This window comes from Syzygium oleosum, unplaced genomic scaffold (assembly GCF_021117445.2).
Source record: "Syzygium oleosum isolate NSW1041296 unplaced genomic scaffold, Sole_v2.1 Sole_v2.47, whole genome shotgun sequence".
Lineage (NCBI taxonomy): Eukaryota > Viridiplantae > Streptophyta > Magnoliopsida > Myrtales > Myrtaceae > Syzygium > Syzygium oleosum.
In genome coordinates, this window is record NW_026607531.1 from 1,944,870 (window position 1) to 1,963,346 (window position 18,477).

The 18,477-nt window shown below is 42.3% G+C and overlaps 1 pseudogene; it reads left to right on the forward strand.

The window, feature by feature from the left end:
* The first annotated feature begins 2,295 nt into the window (after positions 1 to 2,295).
* Positions 2,296 to 18,477, forward strand: part of LOC130136646 (mechanosensitive ion channel protein 6-like) — a 28,724-nt pseudogene continuing 12,542 nt past the window's right edge.

The window sequence follows — 18,477 nt, forward strand, 5'->3', positions numbered from 1 at the left end:
AGCCTTTTTATACAATAGGACAAACTATTCGAGAAAAATCCCCAAACTTTATCTTATCTATCAATTTTGGCATCATCTTGCAAAATTCTTTTAGGAGCTGAATAGTCTGCTCTACACTCTCCCGTTACCATTCGCTGGCAATTAAGCCGCATTAAGGTCGAGAGGTATAAAGCCCTTGCCTTCTATAGCTTCTCAAATTTGACCGCAATCTTCTCCTTTGCTTCTTCGATTTTCCTCATCTCGACTAACGGGCCTGAAAGTGTCTCGAACACATTCTGATTGAACAAAGCCTACAGAATCCTTGTCGAAATAGGTGCTCACGTGGAAGAAATATGCCAAGACCTTGACTATAAGAGTCTTCGCAAGCTAAATAACTATGCCAACCAAGAAACTCACCAAGATCTTGGTTGCCAACCGAAGGTTCTTGCTAGTGGTCTCTCTCAACCTTTTTATCAAACAAGAAGTGCCATGCTAGCAAGATCAGCCCCAACCACAAACAATTCTGAACTGCTTTCCTCAATCCATAAATCAAATAAAGAACCATTTTTCACGTACCAAGGTTGCTCTCAATAAAAAAACACAATGATTCAGATGCCCCAACTAGAGACCAACCTCCCACATATCAACATCAACACCATTTCCTCCCAATTCCATAGCATGAGCTCCTACATAGTCTTCTTCCTAAGATAAGATATGGTGAGGCTACAGACTAGTGCACCTACGATCAAGATCAAGCTCACCCACTCAAGCAGGACCACCGGGTCGAGCACCGTTTAAATGCAATCCTAGACACAAAGGCTAAGAGGTTCTAATTGTGGCGTATTGTGTACTTTTGGGCTGGTCGGTTGTCAAGAACCTTAGATGAGGTCACAATTAGTTATCACTTAATTATATACCTGCATCCCATGACTTACCTTAGAATTATATTGTCATTATTTTATTGTTTTTATATACGACCTCATTTGACTTATACCAACATTTCAATCAAGTGCTAAAAGAGTTAAGATAACAACGCTAGATACTTTCTACAATCTTTTACCGCCCAGTCTTTTTAAGGATGATTTGCTAATTTTCTGGCTCTTAGATGTTCTTTCAAATAGACTCATTGTCTTAACAGCCTAATCTTCTGGCATAAACCGCATCAAGTTTTCTAGGTATATGTGCCTGACATTGATATAGCAAGTCAAAAAACCGATAAAAAACAAAACTTGTGATTAAAAAGATTACAGAGCCGATAGATATACAAAGAGAATAGATGGAAAGACACAGCATGGATTAATGCAAAATGGGTAGTTTGGTAGCTAGAGAGTACAGAAGAGTCCTAGAGGAAAGGACAAGGGGGAAAAGGGGATCACAATCGATCACTTGCGTAAATTGAGCCCGAAGAATGTATCTGCCTGGAATATGAAAGGGTTAATGAATTTGATGCGGTATGGGAACCTTACGACACTGGATGAGCAAATATCTAGTGATGAAAGCAAATAAACAGCGAAAGTAGGATGAGAGCAGTGGCGAAGAAAATTTTCCAAGATGTGGCTCAGCAAGGATCCTGATACGCCTCATTATTGTGATCTTTTAATTTTTTTGTTCTACCCTTTCACTATCCTGATGATCTCTAACCGTGTCATTGTCTTGGCCATATTAAGCCTTTATATTACAGTAGGCTAAACTATTCGAGAAGAAGCCCCAAACTTTATCTTATCTATCAATTTTGGCATCATCTTGCAAAATTATTTTAGGAGCTGAATAGTCTGTCCTACTACAATTCAAAACTACCCATTCTACATTAATCCTTGCTGTGTCTTTCCATCTATGCTCTCTTAGTATCCCTATCAGCTCTATAACCTTCTTAATCACTGGTTTTGTTTTTTTATTGGCCTTTTGACTTGTTGTTTCTATGTCGGGTACATATACCTAGAGGACTTGATGCGGTTTATGCCCGAAGATTAGGCTGTTAAGACAATGGGTCTATTTGAAAGAATATATGAGAGCCAGAAAATTAGCAAATCATCCTTAAAAAGGCTGGGTGGTAAAAGATCGTAGAAAGTATCTAGCGTTGTTATCTTGACTCTTTTAGCACTAGATTGAAAGATTGGTATAAGTAAAATGAGTTCGTGTATAAAAAGAAGGAAATAATGACAATATAATTCTAAGGTAAGTCATCGGATGCTGGTATATAATTAAGTAACAACTAATTGTGATCTCATCCCAAGTCATTCACAACTAACCAGCCTAAAAGTACACGATGTGCCACAATTAGAATCTCTTAGCCTTTGTGTCTGGGATTGCATTTAGATGGTGCTCGACCTAGTGGTCCTGCTTAAGTGGGTGAGTTTGATCTTTATCATTCGATGCACTAGTCTATAGCCTCACCATTCCACATCTTAGGAAGAAGACTTTGTGGAAGCTCATGTTGCAGAACTGGGAGGTAATGGTGTTGGTGTTGATATATGGGAGGTTGGTCTCTAGTTAGGACAATAGGATCATTGTGTTCTTAATTGAGAGGACCTTTGGTACATGGAAAAGGCTTCTTTATTTAATCAATGAGTTGAGGAAAGCAGTGCAGAATTGTTTGTGGTTTGGGCTGGTATTGCTAGCAAGGCACTTCCTGTTTCATAAAAAGGTTGAGAGAGACATCAGTACCAAGAACCTTCGGTTAGTGACCAAGGTCATGGTGAGTTTCTTGGTTGGCACTATTATTTGGCTTGCGAAGACTCTTATAGTAAAGGTCTTGGCATCTTCCTTTCACGTGAGCACCTACTTTGATAGGATTCAGTAGGTTTTGTTCAATCAGCATGTGAGCAAGACACTTTCAGGCCCGTTAGTCGAGATGAGGAAAACGGAGGAAGAGAAGGAGAATATTGCAATCGAAGCTGAGAAGTTGCAGAAGGCGACGGCTATGATACTTGCCAACCTTAATGTGGCTTAATAGCTAGCAAAAGGTAGTGGGAGAGTGATAGGTAGCTGGAGAGTGTAGAGAGTCCTAAAGGAAAGGAAAGGAAAGGGGGATGATAGGATCACAATCGATCACTTGCATAAACTGAGCTCGAAGACTGGATCTCCCTGGAATATGAAGAGGCTAATGAATTTGGTGCGGCATGGGAACCTCACGACACTGGATGAGCAAATATTTGGGGATGATGGTGAATCTACAAAGTAAATAAATAGCGAAAGTGAGGCCAGGGCAGCACCGAATAAAATTTTCTAGAGTGTGGCTTAGCAGGATCCAAGTATGTCTCATTATTGTAATCCTTTAAGTTTTTTTGTTCTACTCTTTCACTATCCTGATGATCCCTATCAGTATCATTGTTTTGGCCATATTAAGCCTTTTATACAATAGGACAAACTATTTGAGAAAAACCCCAAACTTTATCTTATCTATCAATTTTGGCATCATCTTGCAAAATTCTTTTGGGAGCTGAATAGTCTGCTCTACACTCTCCCACTACCTTTCGCTGGCAATTAAGCGGCATTAAGGTCGAGAGGTATAAAGCCCTTGCCTTCTACAGCTTCTCAACTTCGACTGCAATCTTCTCCTTTGCTTCTTCCATTTTCCTCATCTCGATTAACTGGCTTGAAAGTGTCTCGATCATATGCTGATTGAACAAAGTCTACTGAATCCTGTCAAAGTAGGTGCTCATGTGGAAGGAATATGCCAAGACCTTGCTTATGAGAGTCTTCGCAAGCTAAATAACTGTGCCAACCAAGAAACTCACCAAGTTCTTGGTCGCCAACCGAAGGTTCTTGCTAGTGGTCTCTCTCAGCCTTTTTATCAAACAGGAAGTGCCATGCTAGCAAGATCAGCCCCAACCACAGACAATTCTGCACTGTTTTCCTCAATCCATAAATCAAATAAAGAACCATTTTCCACGTACCAAAGTTGCTCTCCATAAAGAACACAATGATTCAGATGCCCTAACTAGAGACCAATCTTCCACATATCAACATCAATACCATTTCCTCCTAATTCCATAGCATGAGCTTCTACATAGTCTTCTTCCTAAGATAAGGTATGGTGAGGCTACAGACTAGTGCACCTACGATCAAGATCAAACTCACCCACTCAAGCAGGACCATCGGGTCGAGCACCGTTTAAATGCAATCCTAGACACAAAGGCTAAGAGGTTCTAATTGTGGCGTATTGTGTACTTTTGGGCTGGTCGGTTGTCAAGAACCTTGGATGAGGCCACAATTAGTTATCACTTAATTATATACCTGCATCCCATGACTTACCTTAAAATTATATTGTCATTATTTTATTCTTTTTATATACGACCTCATTTAACTTATACCAACATTTCAATCAAGTGCTAAAAGAGTTAAGATAACAACGCTGGATACTTTCTACGATCTTTTACCGCTCGGTCTTTTTAAGGATGATTTGCTAATTTTCTAGCTCTCAGATGTTCTTTCAAATGGACTCATTGTCTTAACAGCCTAATCTTCTGGCATAAATCGCATCAAGTCCTCTAGGTATATGTGCATGACATTGAAACAGCAAGTCAAAAAACCCAGAAAAAAACAAAACCTGTGATTAAAAAGATTATAGAGCCGATAGATATACAAAGAGAATAGATGGAAAGACACGGCATAGATTAAGAGCTGAATAGTCTGCTTTGCATTCTCCCACTACCTTTCGCTGGCAATTAAGCCGCATTAAGGTCGAGAGGTATAAAGCCCTTGCCTTCTGCAGCTTCTCAACTTCGACTGCAAATTTCTCCTTTGCTTCTTCCATTTTCCTCATCTCGACTAACAGGCCTGAAAGTGTCTCGATCACATGCTGATTGAACAAAGCCTACTGAATCCTGTCAAAGTAGGTGCTCACGTGGAAGGAATATGCCAAGACCTTGACTATGAGAGTCTTCGCAAGCTAAATAACTGTGCCAACCAAGAAACTCACCAAGACCTTGGTTAAAAACTGAAGGTTCCTGCTAGTGATCTCTCTCAACCTTTTTATCAAACAGGAAGTGCCATGCTAGCAAGATCAACCCCAACCACAGACAATTCTACACCGTTTTCCTCAATCCATAAATCAAATAAAGAACCATTTTCCACGTACCAAAGTTGCTCTCAATAAAGAAGATTCAGATGCCCCAACTAGAGACCAACCTTCCACATATCAACATCAACACCATTTCCTCCCATGACTTACCTTAGAATTATATTGTCATTATTTTATTCTTTTTATATACGACCTCATTTGACTTATACCAACATTTCAATCAAGTGCTAAAAGAGTCAAGATAACAACTCTAGATACTTTCGGTGGGTCTTTGCCATGTGGAGGGAGAGGCTACCAGAGCTGATATATGGGATCAAAAGCATGCCATGAGATCTTCCCATCTCGGTCTCTCTTGATTACGTATACCCATTCTTCCGCGATTCCGAGGCTCTTACGCAAGGAGTAAAAGAAGTTACCCGAAAAAAGCTTGCACCATTTTTTGCAGGCTAGGCGGAGCTTACAGCGTTCCACTCGTGGTACCCTAATGAGACACGCGATGGCCAGGTCATGGGGTAGGCCAGGAAGTAGAGGGGATTGATTCCGGCTTCTATTTCCTCGTGCGGGCTTGCTCCTTGTTGGATGAATGGATGGTTTGATATCAGGCTGGAGACAGAGCTTTGTTCCAGGTACGTACTTTTTGGCCCCAGCAACAGTTTTGAGGCTCGCATCAACTCTACATAGAGACGATGTCGAATCAACCTGAAGAAATGTAGGTGAATAGTCAAACATTTTTCAGCCAACTCTTAAGTTATAGGACAGAAGTTCTAGATCACTTGTCTATATGCATTATGAAATGCACACAACATCCAAAACCAATATGCATAATCTACTATATCAAATTAAGATCGAGTTATTAGAAAAGATGATAGAAATGACATTCCCACAGCTTCTCGAGAAGAGAACCAGAAGTGACTCTTCTGAAATAACCCTTTCCAAATTCTTGTGAAACCGTTAAATGAGTTTTTCCAACATATGCAATATATTACCATGTTCTTTACCTTTATGCTGTCACCAACATATGCAATATTTTGCTCGAAATCAAAAGGACAAGCTACCACGGAACAAAAGCCTTAAACGAAAAGATTACACACTTCATTCCACCACAAATAAGAAAAGTGGGATCAACTCAATGCCAGCATTATAGTGGATGTGACGAAATCAAAAGAACAAGCTACCACAGAACATGAGCCAAACAAGAATAACAAGAAAATATCTTCAACATCCTTTTGAGAAATGGATTCTTACCTCTGACGTGTAGCGAAGGTGACGAGTTCTGTTCCAATGGAAAGATACAACGAGTGAAGAAGTTGACGATGGAAGAAGAAAGGAAAAATAGACAAACACGATCTTCACCTGAGCACGTCCATGAGGAAGAAGCTTCGCGAGAGGAGCAACCGATCAATACTTCGGTGTTGTTTTCAAAAGGGGTGAAACGGGAATTCTAATTATTAAACGAGTGTCAGATGGTAAGAAAATTTTCATTAACTTCCCGTCAACATTTCGAAAATGCTGCTCTGGGTGTGCATTGGCTTAAGGGACTTTTTAGGGGCCTTTGGAAATGGAACCCAAAACCCTCCAAAAGAATTGCCAAATCCCATTTACATTTGTTCGACGGACTTCGAGGACCCATAGCCCCTTTCGGAATGTTAAACCAAATGCACCCTAATTGTTACATCTATTGCACTTTGAACATCTCCAGGCTTTCCTTGAAGCTCCACCTGTTTTTGAATGTCGTCTAGATCGTACTCCTCTTATGAAACAAAGCAGATTTGTCAAATGTAATCTCTTTGCTGAACATAAACCCCGAATGAATCTTCCTCGATGCACCACCGGCCTTTCACCCACGTGCACAGCCTAGAAATATGCACTTCATTGCCTCGCTCCAGCGCGGCATCACTCACACGAGCATAAGCAGGCAATCGAATACTCTGAGTCTGGTGTGATCAGCAGAGTTACCTGACCACGTTTCCTTAGGAGTTTTCCAATCAATTGTTGGTAATGGTGATTTGTTCACTAACCAACAAGCGGTATCTACTGCTTTGGCCAAAAAGTGTTCAACTATTCAACATTGGAGAACAAAGAGCGAGCTCTCCCCAATATAATTTTGTTTATTAGTTCTACGACTTCGTTTAGCTGTTGTGTGTCGATAATAGCATCGGTGTTTCACTATGCCTTCCCTTGTGCAAAACTAGCCAAGTTTATCATAACATAATTCCAAGCCTTTGTCAGTTTTTAGGCATAGGATTTTACTACTTTCTGCTTTTCAATCATCGTTTTCGATGAATTGAACCGACCAAGTACCTTACTCTTGTGCTTGAGAAGACAAATCAAGACTTTCATTGACACGTCATCAACAGAGGATAAAACATACCTAGCACCACTCTTTGTCGAAACTTGAGAGGGTCCCTATAAGTTTGAGTGTAAGCAACCTAATCTCATAAATCCGGTGAACTGCCATACTAAACTTCACTTTCCACTGACTACCCATGTCATAGTATTCACAGGACTTTAATTTCTTAGTCTGGTGACCACTTAGTAAACCCCTCAGACTCAGAACAATCATCTCCCTTTCACTCATGTGTCAGAGTCTCGTGTACTACAATAGAGCCACGTCTTTGATCAGAAGTCTCGGAGAATCTAGCAAATGAGCCAATTATTGTCATTCCCGAGAGTAGATATAATTTGCAATCTATCTTCCCAAATTGACAATTTTTTTTAAATTTTTATAACAATATGATTTGTTATGAACTATGTTTTGTGTCGTGTCTCAAGGATTTAAAATCGACTCTCAATTTGAGTAATCAAAGTTAGAAGTCACAAGCACATCCCAGCAGAGGTATATAGCTCTTTTACAATTAAGTAAGGCATTTGAAACAATTCTATAACATAAAATGTGTTTTGGCAGAAAATTTTTGGAGGGTGCTAGCATAACGGTACGGTTAGATAGATTATCTGACGGTGGTTTTGTGACCATAAATTTAAGTTTATGAGAGATGGGCAACTGGAATCATCTCCTACTTATCCTATTTGTTTCACCGAATTGATCGTACTATTTGTCAAAACCAAAGAAAAGAATATCTTCTCGTCACTTTTTCCCAGCCTTGTTACCAACTTCTCCTCATTCGCCTCCAAAACATGCCATGTCAAAGATTTCTCCTAATTACCCAAGATTTATGGGAAAAATTTGATAATATCCTTCTATTTATGATCATCTGTTTTTTCCTTTAACAAAAAAGTATAATCTATTCTTTCACAAATTTAAATTTGTCAGTGATGAGCGAAGTGATTATCATCTTTGAAATTTAATAAATAAATATTTCTTTTGAGCTAGCGATAATATTTTTTTTTATTTGTGATTATCTATGTTATGTTATTCAATTTGCTTCTTTTCTTGTGTTGTTTTTTCTTTCTTCATATTTATAAAATTTGACGTAGCGCCAAGCGAGAGTTTCCAATTCTAATTTTCCCAAGAAAACCGGTGGTCTTTCGAATGGACCATAGTGGCCCCATTTAGGAAGTTATTGGCACAGCAATAAAAGCTACTAATGTCGAATAGCCTATGTATTTCTAGATTTGAATGGATTGACCGTTGCCTTTTACCTTTTTATCTAATCAAAATCTTAAGGTCCATGCATTTAAATATAAAAATACTTGAAATTCACTAAATGCAAATTTTCACTCCTAAATTTATATATAAATATTTTCATGATTTTCTGAAATTAGAGTAATATTTCAAATTTTGGTCGGATTTTTTGCTTTTCTCTTAAGCTGAAAAAAAGCCCCCTTTTTTTATTACTATGATCTGTTGAAAATTATTACATTGAGTGACGAGCCTGTAATTTTTTTTTTAACCTAACCTGACTACTGAAATTGTTGTCGGCCACAGAAAAGATATTATGATAATGCTAATCTTTAAATTGGTTGAGCGATTAAGGATGTACCATATATTCATATTACCTACAAGTTTCACACGTATCATTTGGGGGACACGCTTGCTGAGCATATTGCTGCTTTTGCTTCTTCTTTCATAAACCTTCTAAAATAGGTAGTGTTAGGGAGACGTCCCAATACATTCTTCTTAGTTCATTTTGTTAGTTCTATTTGTGTCTTGTAATATACACAATCAAGAAACGGTTAAAATGATCGAGTGGTATCTTCTAAGCCTCGTGGCATAATCCCACCCGTGCTTGCTCCGGAAATTAGGCTCACTTTGCACATATCTTGACAAGACATATAGTTAGAAAGGGATAAATTATAAAAGAAAAAAGTCTTAAATCTATTATATTTATGTAAATTCAGCATTAAACGTTTCAATTGTACCAATTGAGTTCTAAACCTTCTTAAGTTTTACTAATTGAGTTTATTTGATCAATTTTTCGGCCGGAAACCGTCAGTGGTCTTTTGCTCTTTTGACCAATTGCTCCTTTTTGACCACCGATTGGCACCTCTCGTGCGATGGATGAAGAAACTCCACGCATGAGTGCTGGACACCGACGACTGGAAGTACAAATATTGATTATGGAAGTCGAGAGACGACGATGGTGCTGATCTGGAAACTCCGAGCAACATGAAGTGGGCCAGAGTTCGTCAGGATTGTTGGGAACTGTGATGGTGGAACTGCTGGATACTGCTGCAGGGACGCCGAGAATGCGGAGAGACGGACTGGGGCTTTGACCTGGTCAGCGAGGGAAGGCTGAACGGCTAGAGTTTCCTCGTGATTGGCATTATAATTGTGTACAATATTTCAGGCTAGGAAAGAGGATGGTTGGTGAGCCAGTCCCCACAGATCCATGTGGATGGTCCGGGATCACGCTGACTTCTTCTGTGGATTTCAAGAGAAGTGGTCCTTGCAATTTGTTTTATATAGATGGTTGTTTTCTCATTTTCCCGAATAAGAAGCGTTGGTTGGTTTCAACGTGAGGTGGGGCTTGGTCAGTCTGTTAAAAAATTATCGGTCATTTTTACACGTATCCTAAAATTAACCTCCTAAAGTGTTTAAAAAAAGGTGTAGATTCCCCACATTCCATATTACTTCAATACCAAAAGGGAAAAAGAAAGTCCGCCCTCTCCTATTCCCCTCTTTCAATACCCAAAAAAAAACAGTCGACGATGGACTACCTTAGACAAAGGAGAAACACAAATGAGAAAAGCTGGCAGGATTCCATACATAAGAGCCTCATGGTTAGACATGGCCACGATTCGGAACCGGCGGTTCCGGTTCGTGGCCATGTGTGAACCAGAACCGGAACCGGAACCGCCCCTAGCGGTTCAGATTCCGGTTCCGGTTTCGAACCAATTCGTAATTTAAAAATTTTAAAAATTATGAAATAAAAAAATAATGAATTATAAAACTATGAAATAATGAATTATTCAATATAAATTGTGATCAAAATGTAAATTGTAGGGATAATCGGTTCCCGGTTCGGTCCGGTTCCGCTCGGAACCGGTAAGACCGGTCCCTTAATTTTAGAAAAACCAGACTGGCAAATCATAGAATCGGGAACCGGACCATTGGTCGGGTCCGGTTCTAGGCGGTCCAATGGAACCTTTTGCTCTTAACTAGCAAAGGATCGTAGCTACAAAAGGCATACAACTTCATATGCTCATGGTTTGGCTTGGGTTTTATACACAACCCCTTTGATGGTCTCTTAATTCCCATTCAATGTGGGACTCTTGGCATTTGCATGAAGACAAGTCAAGAGTCACACAATAAAGGTGTTCAAGGCAAGCCGAGAGTCCCACATTGAATGGAAACGAAAAAGCATTAGAATCATTGCGTATAAAACCCAAGCCTTGTAATTAGAGTGCAGCACACCCAAGCCAAGTATTACAATTAGAGATCAATGCACTTACAATACATGGCAATTAGAGTTCAAATTGTTTTTAAAAAAAATTAAATAATGAATTTTTTTTTAATTTTCATTATTATTTTTAAAAAATATATATTTTGGAATTGAAACTGGGCCCGTAGGCCACTAGCTAGTTTCGGTTCCGAGCCGCAGGCCCGAGTTTGACCGGGCCGGTTTCGGGCCGAAACCGGCCTGTGGCCATGTTTACTCATGGTGGTGGCCATACTGCTGGCCACCATGGCTTTCCAAGTCAATATGTCCCCACCCGATGGGGTTTGGCCGGATGACTTGAAAAATGGCCAAAATGATACGATACAAGCTGCGGGTACTGCAGTCATGGCCTACAAATTCCCCTACAAGTAGAAATTTTTCGTAATATGCAATGTAATAAGTTTTATTGGGTCCCTCAGTGTGATTGTATTACTTATAATCGGTCAATATGTCCGGCGACAGATCATCACGGGGATGGCCATGTGGGTGATAGGGGCTTCCTTTCTCTCGGCGACAGGGGCTTCCAAGATGTGGCTCAGCAAGGATCCTGATACGCCTCAATATTGTGATCTGAAATATTTTCATAATTTTCATAATTTTCTGAAATTAGAGTAATATTTCAAATTTTGGTCGGATTTTTTGCTTTTCTCTTAAGCTGAAAAAAAGAGCCCCCTTTTTTTATTACTATGATATGTTGGAAATTATTACATTGGGTGACGAGCCTGTAATTTTTTTTTACCTAACCTGACTACATGAAATCGTTGTCGGCCACAGAAAAGATATTATGATAATGCTAATCTTTAAATTGGTTGAGCGATTAATGATGTACCATATATTCATATTACCTACAAGTTTCACACGTATCATTTGGGGGACACGCTTGCTGAACATATTGCTGCTTTTGCTTCCTCTTTCATAAACCTTCTAAAATAGGTAGTGTTAGGGAGACGTCCCAATACATTCTTCTTAGTTCATTTTGTTAGTTCTATTTGTGTCTTGTAATATACACAATCAAGAAACGGTTAAAATGATCGAGTGGTATCTTCTAAGCCTCGTGGCATAATCCCACCCGTGCTTGCTCCGGAAATTAGGCTCACTTTGCACATATCTTGACAAGACATATAGTTAGAAAGGGATAAATTATAAAAGAAAAAAGTCTTAAATCTATTATATTTATGTAAATTCAGCATTAAACGTTTCAATTGTACCAATTGAGCTCTAAACCTTCTTAAGTTTTACTAATTGAGTTTATATGATCAATTTTCGGCCGGAATCGCTGACGTGGACGTCCTACGTGGCTGTCAGTGGTGGTCTTTTGCTCTTTTGACCAATTGCTCCTTTTTTACCACCGATTGGCACCTCTCGTGCGATGGATGAAGAACTCTGCGCATGAGTGCTGGACACCGACGACTGGAAGTACAAATATTGATTATGGAAGTCGAGAGACGACGGTGGTGCTGATCTGGAAACTCCGAGCAACATGAAGTGGGCCGGAGTTCATCGGGATTGTTGGGAACTGTGGCGGTGGAACTACTGGATACTGCTGCAGTGACGCCGAGAATGCGGAGAGACGGACTGGGGCTTTGACCTGGTCAGCGAGGGAAGGCTGAACTGCTAGAGTTTCCTCGTGATTGGCATTATAGTTGTGTACAATATTTCAGGCTAGGAAAGAGGATGGTTGGTGAGCTAGCCTGTCACGCCCCGAACCCCATCGAGCTCGCGACATCCCTCTCTTCCGGTCGAATAGTGCGATGTCCCAGGAACATCGCCGACCCAAACCCGAACATCACAAACACATGCGGAAGCGAAATACAAAACCCCTGACTAAAAAGACGACAATAGGGTAGCTCAACCAGACAGTCAAATAACAACAACATTCATTTATATACTATGCCATAACATCAAACATACAAACATCATAATCATACAGCTTAACAAACAAGCATCCACGTCCATCAACATAACAAAAGATCAGGTGGTTTGGCTAACCTAACTTCACTATCGGTCAGCCTAGTTTAAACAACCCCTAGAATACCCTAGGGAAAGCTGATGGTCGCCCTCTTCCATTCTGCTCCTGAATCTTCTGGCTTCTGCTCCGGAGGATCACCTGCAGCTCCACTGGACACCATGGGCGGCTCTTCAAACTTCAAAAAGAGGAGGCATGCTCCCTGGGTGTACGGCTGGGGGTCTGAAAGTGGTGGTTATACAACCATGAGACGAATCTCAATAAGTGTACAACCCCAAACCCCACGTAGGCACTCACGTACTGTCAGACGAAAACACGCATAACACACGACAATCAATCAAACTAACAACCACACACGACCCTACCTGGAATCCATCATACACGTCCCTGCACGTTAGACAATAACACAGCCAATACACCACAACAATAAATCACAGTCGCACGCGTACCTCGATTATAAAGCAAAACCTACTTGGACACGTCCCATACCGTGCCTCGCAGTATTTTACTCCATAATCGAGCACCACAGCACTCGAGACAAACACACTCGCACACTGACTCACACCACGCATCACTTTCGCAAACCTCGCACCTCAAGCCAATTCCCGCTCATTCTCAACTTTTCCACCACTACCGCGCCCGCGTAAAACGCATCAGGCCAACGGTCTTCTGACCTCGTTAGGCATCGACACCCCGTCGGGTCGGGCATCGTCACCTTGTCAGGAACGGCATCGTCCCGCGTAAACGAACACGCCTCAGGACGGAATCCTACACTCAACTTTCCTTCTACCGCGCCCGCGTAAAACTCATCAGGCCAATCGTCTTCTGACCACGTCAGGCATCGTCACCCCATCGAGCCGGGCATCGTCACCTCATCAGGGACGGCATCGTCCCGCGTAAACGAACACGCCTCAGGACGGATCCTTTCCAACCGATCCTACATTTCTGTATTCTCGTTCCACTCAAACCACACATACACATGGCCAACCACACCCACAGTCATACGCAACCTCACGCCTCACACACACTCTATAAATATACATTCTCGTCACACGAACACCACACGACCATACACATTTAACACGCAACCTCAATACGCGATCACATCACCATACCTCACGGCCACACACATGGCACACATGGTCACACATTTTCAGTCCAATGGACACTCAAAACCAGCCAACAATCACTAATCACACAATTATATGTACGAATCCATTCAAAGCATAATTCTACCAATCATCAAGCAATTCAGCCCTTAGTCGGTCCACCACACTTCAGCCTCATCCGGGCCTACTAAACCACACATAATCAATCACCGAATCAGTCCACAACAGTCTGTTATCCAGCCCCCTTGCACATGCCTTAAACAGCCCCTAAACTACCCAAACCGAGACCTAAACCTGTCCAACAATACCCGAGGTCCTAGGGAGGGTTTGGGAGTGTCACTTACCCCGAAAAGGCATGACAAACAGGGCTGAATAGAGGCTGGGACGGCCGGAACAGAAGCAGCAGCAGTGGCGCCGGCGACCAGGCGGGCGAATGGCGGCGAGGCTGCAGACGGGTGGGTGGCAAGCGGCGATCGGGCGACTGAGGGTGGCGATGGTGATGTACAAGACAAGGGAGAACGGCCAGGGGTGGCTCGGCGTCGGCTAGGGCTGATCGGAACAGTAAAACAGAGGGAGAGAGGGAGACGGGCGGTGATGATGCTTGGCCGGAAAAGAGGAGGAGCAGCGGCGGGCGGCTGAGCTGGACGGCGACCGGCGCAGGCGAGCTGGTGGCCAGCCAAGGTGGGGTTCACGCACGGGGGAAGGGAGAGAGAGAGAGAAACCGATCGGGGGGAAATGGTGAGGAGAGAGAAGGTGATCGTGAGAAAAGAGAGAGAGAGAGAGAAAGAGAAAAAGAATAAATAAATCTACCCCCAATAATTCACCCCGGAAATTACCAAAATGCCCTTCTCACTACCCTCCAATCTAACAGCCACGATTCAATCTCATCCAAAATCCGACGGCCCACGATTGTTCTTGCCTAAAAAGTCAGAGGGCATTCTTGTAATTATCCAAAAAGGTGAGGGACATTCTGGTCCTTCAATTTTCGGCCACACTGGGTATTTCTCAGTCCCCCGACTTAATCTAGTCCTTAAAAATTCGTTCGCGGTCCCAAGGGCAAAACGGTCATTTTTCACTTCCGGGCCGAAATTCCATTTTTCAACCGTACACACTCCAATTATGCGTGGCCACCCTAAAATGGCATCGGCCACGAAAAATAATCTCATATGGTCTCGAAAATCGACGTCGGAGTCCAGAGGGGCAAAATCGTAATTTTTCCGGTCCCGAACCGAAATTCATTTTTTTGCAGAAATGGGTAGCCCCAAGGTTGGCCAAGCCAAAAACGTCATCGGCCGCTCAAAATTATCACTTTCAAAATTATCGATTCCCGGGCCCGAATTCCAAGAAATGACTAGAATCGAACAATCGAGACTTTAGCTTATCGCTGGCTAACAGGTGGCTCATTAGGATTACGCGCTCTCGACCCGTGACCGACACTAAGTCAAATCACGTTTAAGTTTGCTCGAACTAAGGCGACCTCGATTGTCATGTAATTGCGAGGGTCTGTCGCTAGTTCCCTTCGGACACGATCAATCAAATAGATCGCTCTCTGTTGGCCCAAAACATTCCCTCGTCAATCCTCATGATCTATGGTCGAACCAAGGTCGAGTTCTTTGGTCGTGCGAACTCAATCCCATAATGGCCTTACCCTTAAGGTTAGCATCCCGAGAATGCGCTGTTCCAGGTGAGATCTCACTATAGTGCATTGATCAATATTCATTTCCTAAATCTCGGGAAAAGGATCGAAAATTCAGAATGTTACAATTCTTCCCCCCTAATAAAAATTTCGAGGACGAAATTTACAACTATACCTGCTATCCAAACAGATGGGGGTAATGATGTCTTATTACTCCTTTCTCCCAAGTGGTACTTTCTGTTCCGTAACACTCCTAAACATCTTCGACCAACGGGACCGTCTTATTCGTTAAAACTTGTTCCTTCCCATTTGCCCCAAAACCCAATATACATACTCTCAACATATCCTCTAAAATCTATATAGTCCTTTCAAACTGGCCATCCGTTAAAATCTCTTCCTTGAATCTCGTCAACGGCGCAACTATCGAGATTCTTCCTCGACTCCTTATAACTTCAAATTTAGGGTGTCCAGCCAGACTAAACTTAATCACCATAATGCTATATTCCATTACAGCATTCTGTTTAACTAACCAATCCCAATCCACAATCATGTCAAAATCATCCATAGTCACAACGGCCAAATCTATCCCACATTCTACACTACCAAAAACCATTTGACAGCCTGAACATCCCAACAACATGCATATCTTATTCATTAACAATGCAGTCACACACACTTGCACTTCTAAAAACAGTTTCAATCCAGCCAATTTAACAAATCAAGCAGACACAAACGAGTGCGACGCCCCCGAATCAATAAAACATATGCAATATAATCACACAGAGAACCCATACCTGTACTTTCGCCTGGCATATTCTCAATGCCCTTCCATGTCAGGGCGTACATTCGTCCTTGTGCCGGCGGCCTATTCAAACTAGCCGGCGGGGCTGCACTAGTCGGATTCCCAATCCGAGGTGTCTGCACTGACGGGGGTGGTCGAACCTCAATATTCGGACAATTCCTTATGTGGTGTCCCATTCCACCACACCCAAAGCATCCCCCAGTTACACTTGGGCAGGGACCACTCCCATGCTGTCTCCCACAATGCCTACAGGCTGAGTTAGACGGATGTGCCGATTTCCCAATACTCCTTCTTGCCGGAGGGATAAAACGTCGGTTTTCCATCATCGGCCTTTTCCCTTGCTGACGATCATCCCCGTCTGAGGTATACTGTGATCCAAACGCAATGGCCCTATCCGTCATATCCTGTTCAATAATCTGAGCCCTCTCATACAATTCTTCATATGTCCTCAAATTTACCAGTAACATTTGGCTGCGAATATCGGCCCTCAATCCATCCCGAAACCTTCGCGCCTTATCCTCAGGATGTTCTACCATTCTCGGCGCGAACTTAGGCAGCTTGGCAAATTCTGCCTCATATTGATCCACCGTCATTTGGTTCTGCTGCAACCTAAGAAAAGCAGTCATTTTTCTTTCTCGGGCACTTACCGAGAAATACTTCTCATTAAAAGCCTGAATGATGGCTGTCCAATTCTGATCCACGCCTACTGGGAACACTCGGCCTTGCGTGGCTCTCCACCAGTCGCTCGCATTTCCCTGCAGCTGGTACACTACCAGCGTCACTTTCTCTGCTTCCGTACACCCCAATAACGCGAAAGCCTTTTCGAACTCCTCAACCCATTTAGATGCAGCCTCCGGATCTCCTACTCCTTCAAACTTAGGTGGTTTCAACTTCAGAAATTGTTCCACTATCTGATGCATCTGTCGATTCCCATTCCCATTACCAACATTGTCATTAGCTACAACAGCTGCAGCCTCAGCAGCTAGGGCAATCGCATTCTCTCGTTCTTGAGCCTGCCTTTCCAACATATTCCCAATCCTCTCTAACACTCTGAGGACTCCTTCAGCTCTGCCATAAAGTGCTTCAAATGGTGCCATTCTGATACTCTTCTAGTAGCTATGGTTGTAGGCAAATTCAACCAAATGCAACTGTTCCTCCCAACTACCTTTAAAATCAAATTCACACGCTCGCAGCAAGTCTCCCAAAGTCTGAATCGTCCTTTGAGACTGGCCATCCGTTTGGGGATGATAGGTCGTGCTAAACCGTAACTTCGTTCCTAATGCCGAATGAAGACTTTTTCGAAAGGCGGCAGTAAACTTAGGATCACAGTCCGAGGTGATCGTCACTAGCACTCCATGTAGACGAACTATCTGTTGTCCGTACAGTTTTGCATACCTTTCTAACGCGAAGTCCTTTCGCATTGCCAGAAAATGTGCCGATTTTGTCAATCGATCTACTATAACCCAAATTGAATCATGGCCCCTCGAACTTCTCAGTAGTCCCATAACAAAGTCCATCGTGATATGCTCTCATTTTCCATTTAGGGATTTCCATTGGCTGCAACATTCCACTCGGCTTGCAATGTTGCGCCTTCACTTGCTGACATGTTAAACACTTGGCCACGTGCTTGGCTACGTCCACTTTCATGCCGTTCCACTAATAATGTTGCCGCAGGTTCTAACACATTTTCGTACTACCCGGGTGAATACTGTAATTGCTACGGTGTGCTTGACCACGTGCTTGGCTACATCCACTTTCATGCCGTTCCACCAATAATGTTGCCATAGGTTCTGACACATTTTCGTACTACCCGGGTGAATACTGTAATTGCTACGGTGTGCTTTTGAAAAAATCTCTTCCCTCAGTTCTGTATCACTAGGTACATATAACCGACCATGGAACTTCAGAATCCCATCCTCGGATATCTGACAATCTGATTTCCTTCTTGTGACCTCCATACCCAAAATCTTCTAAATCTTTGAGTCCGTCGATTGTGAAGCCTTAATCTTAGTCTGTATTTCCGGTTCAATCCTCAATGCTGCAAGCAGACTCGAGACATGACTCACTTCAAAATTAAATTCCGAATCTCGAACTCCCTCCAATAGAGTCCACTCCTTGACCA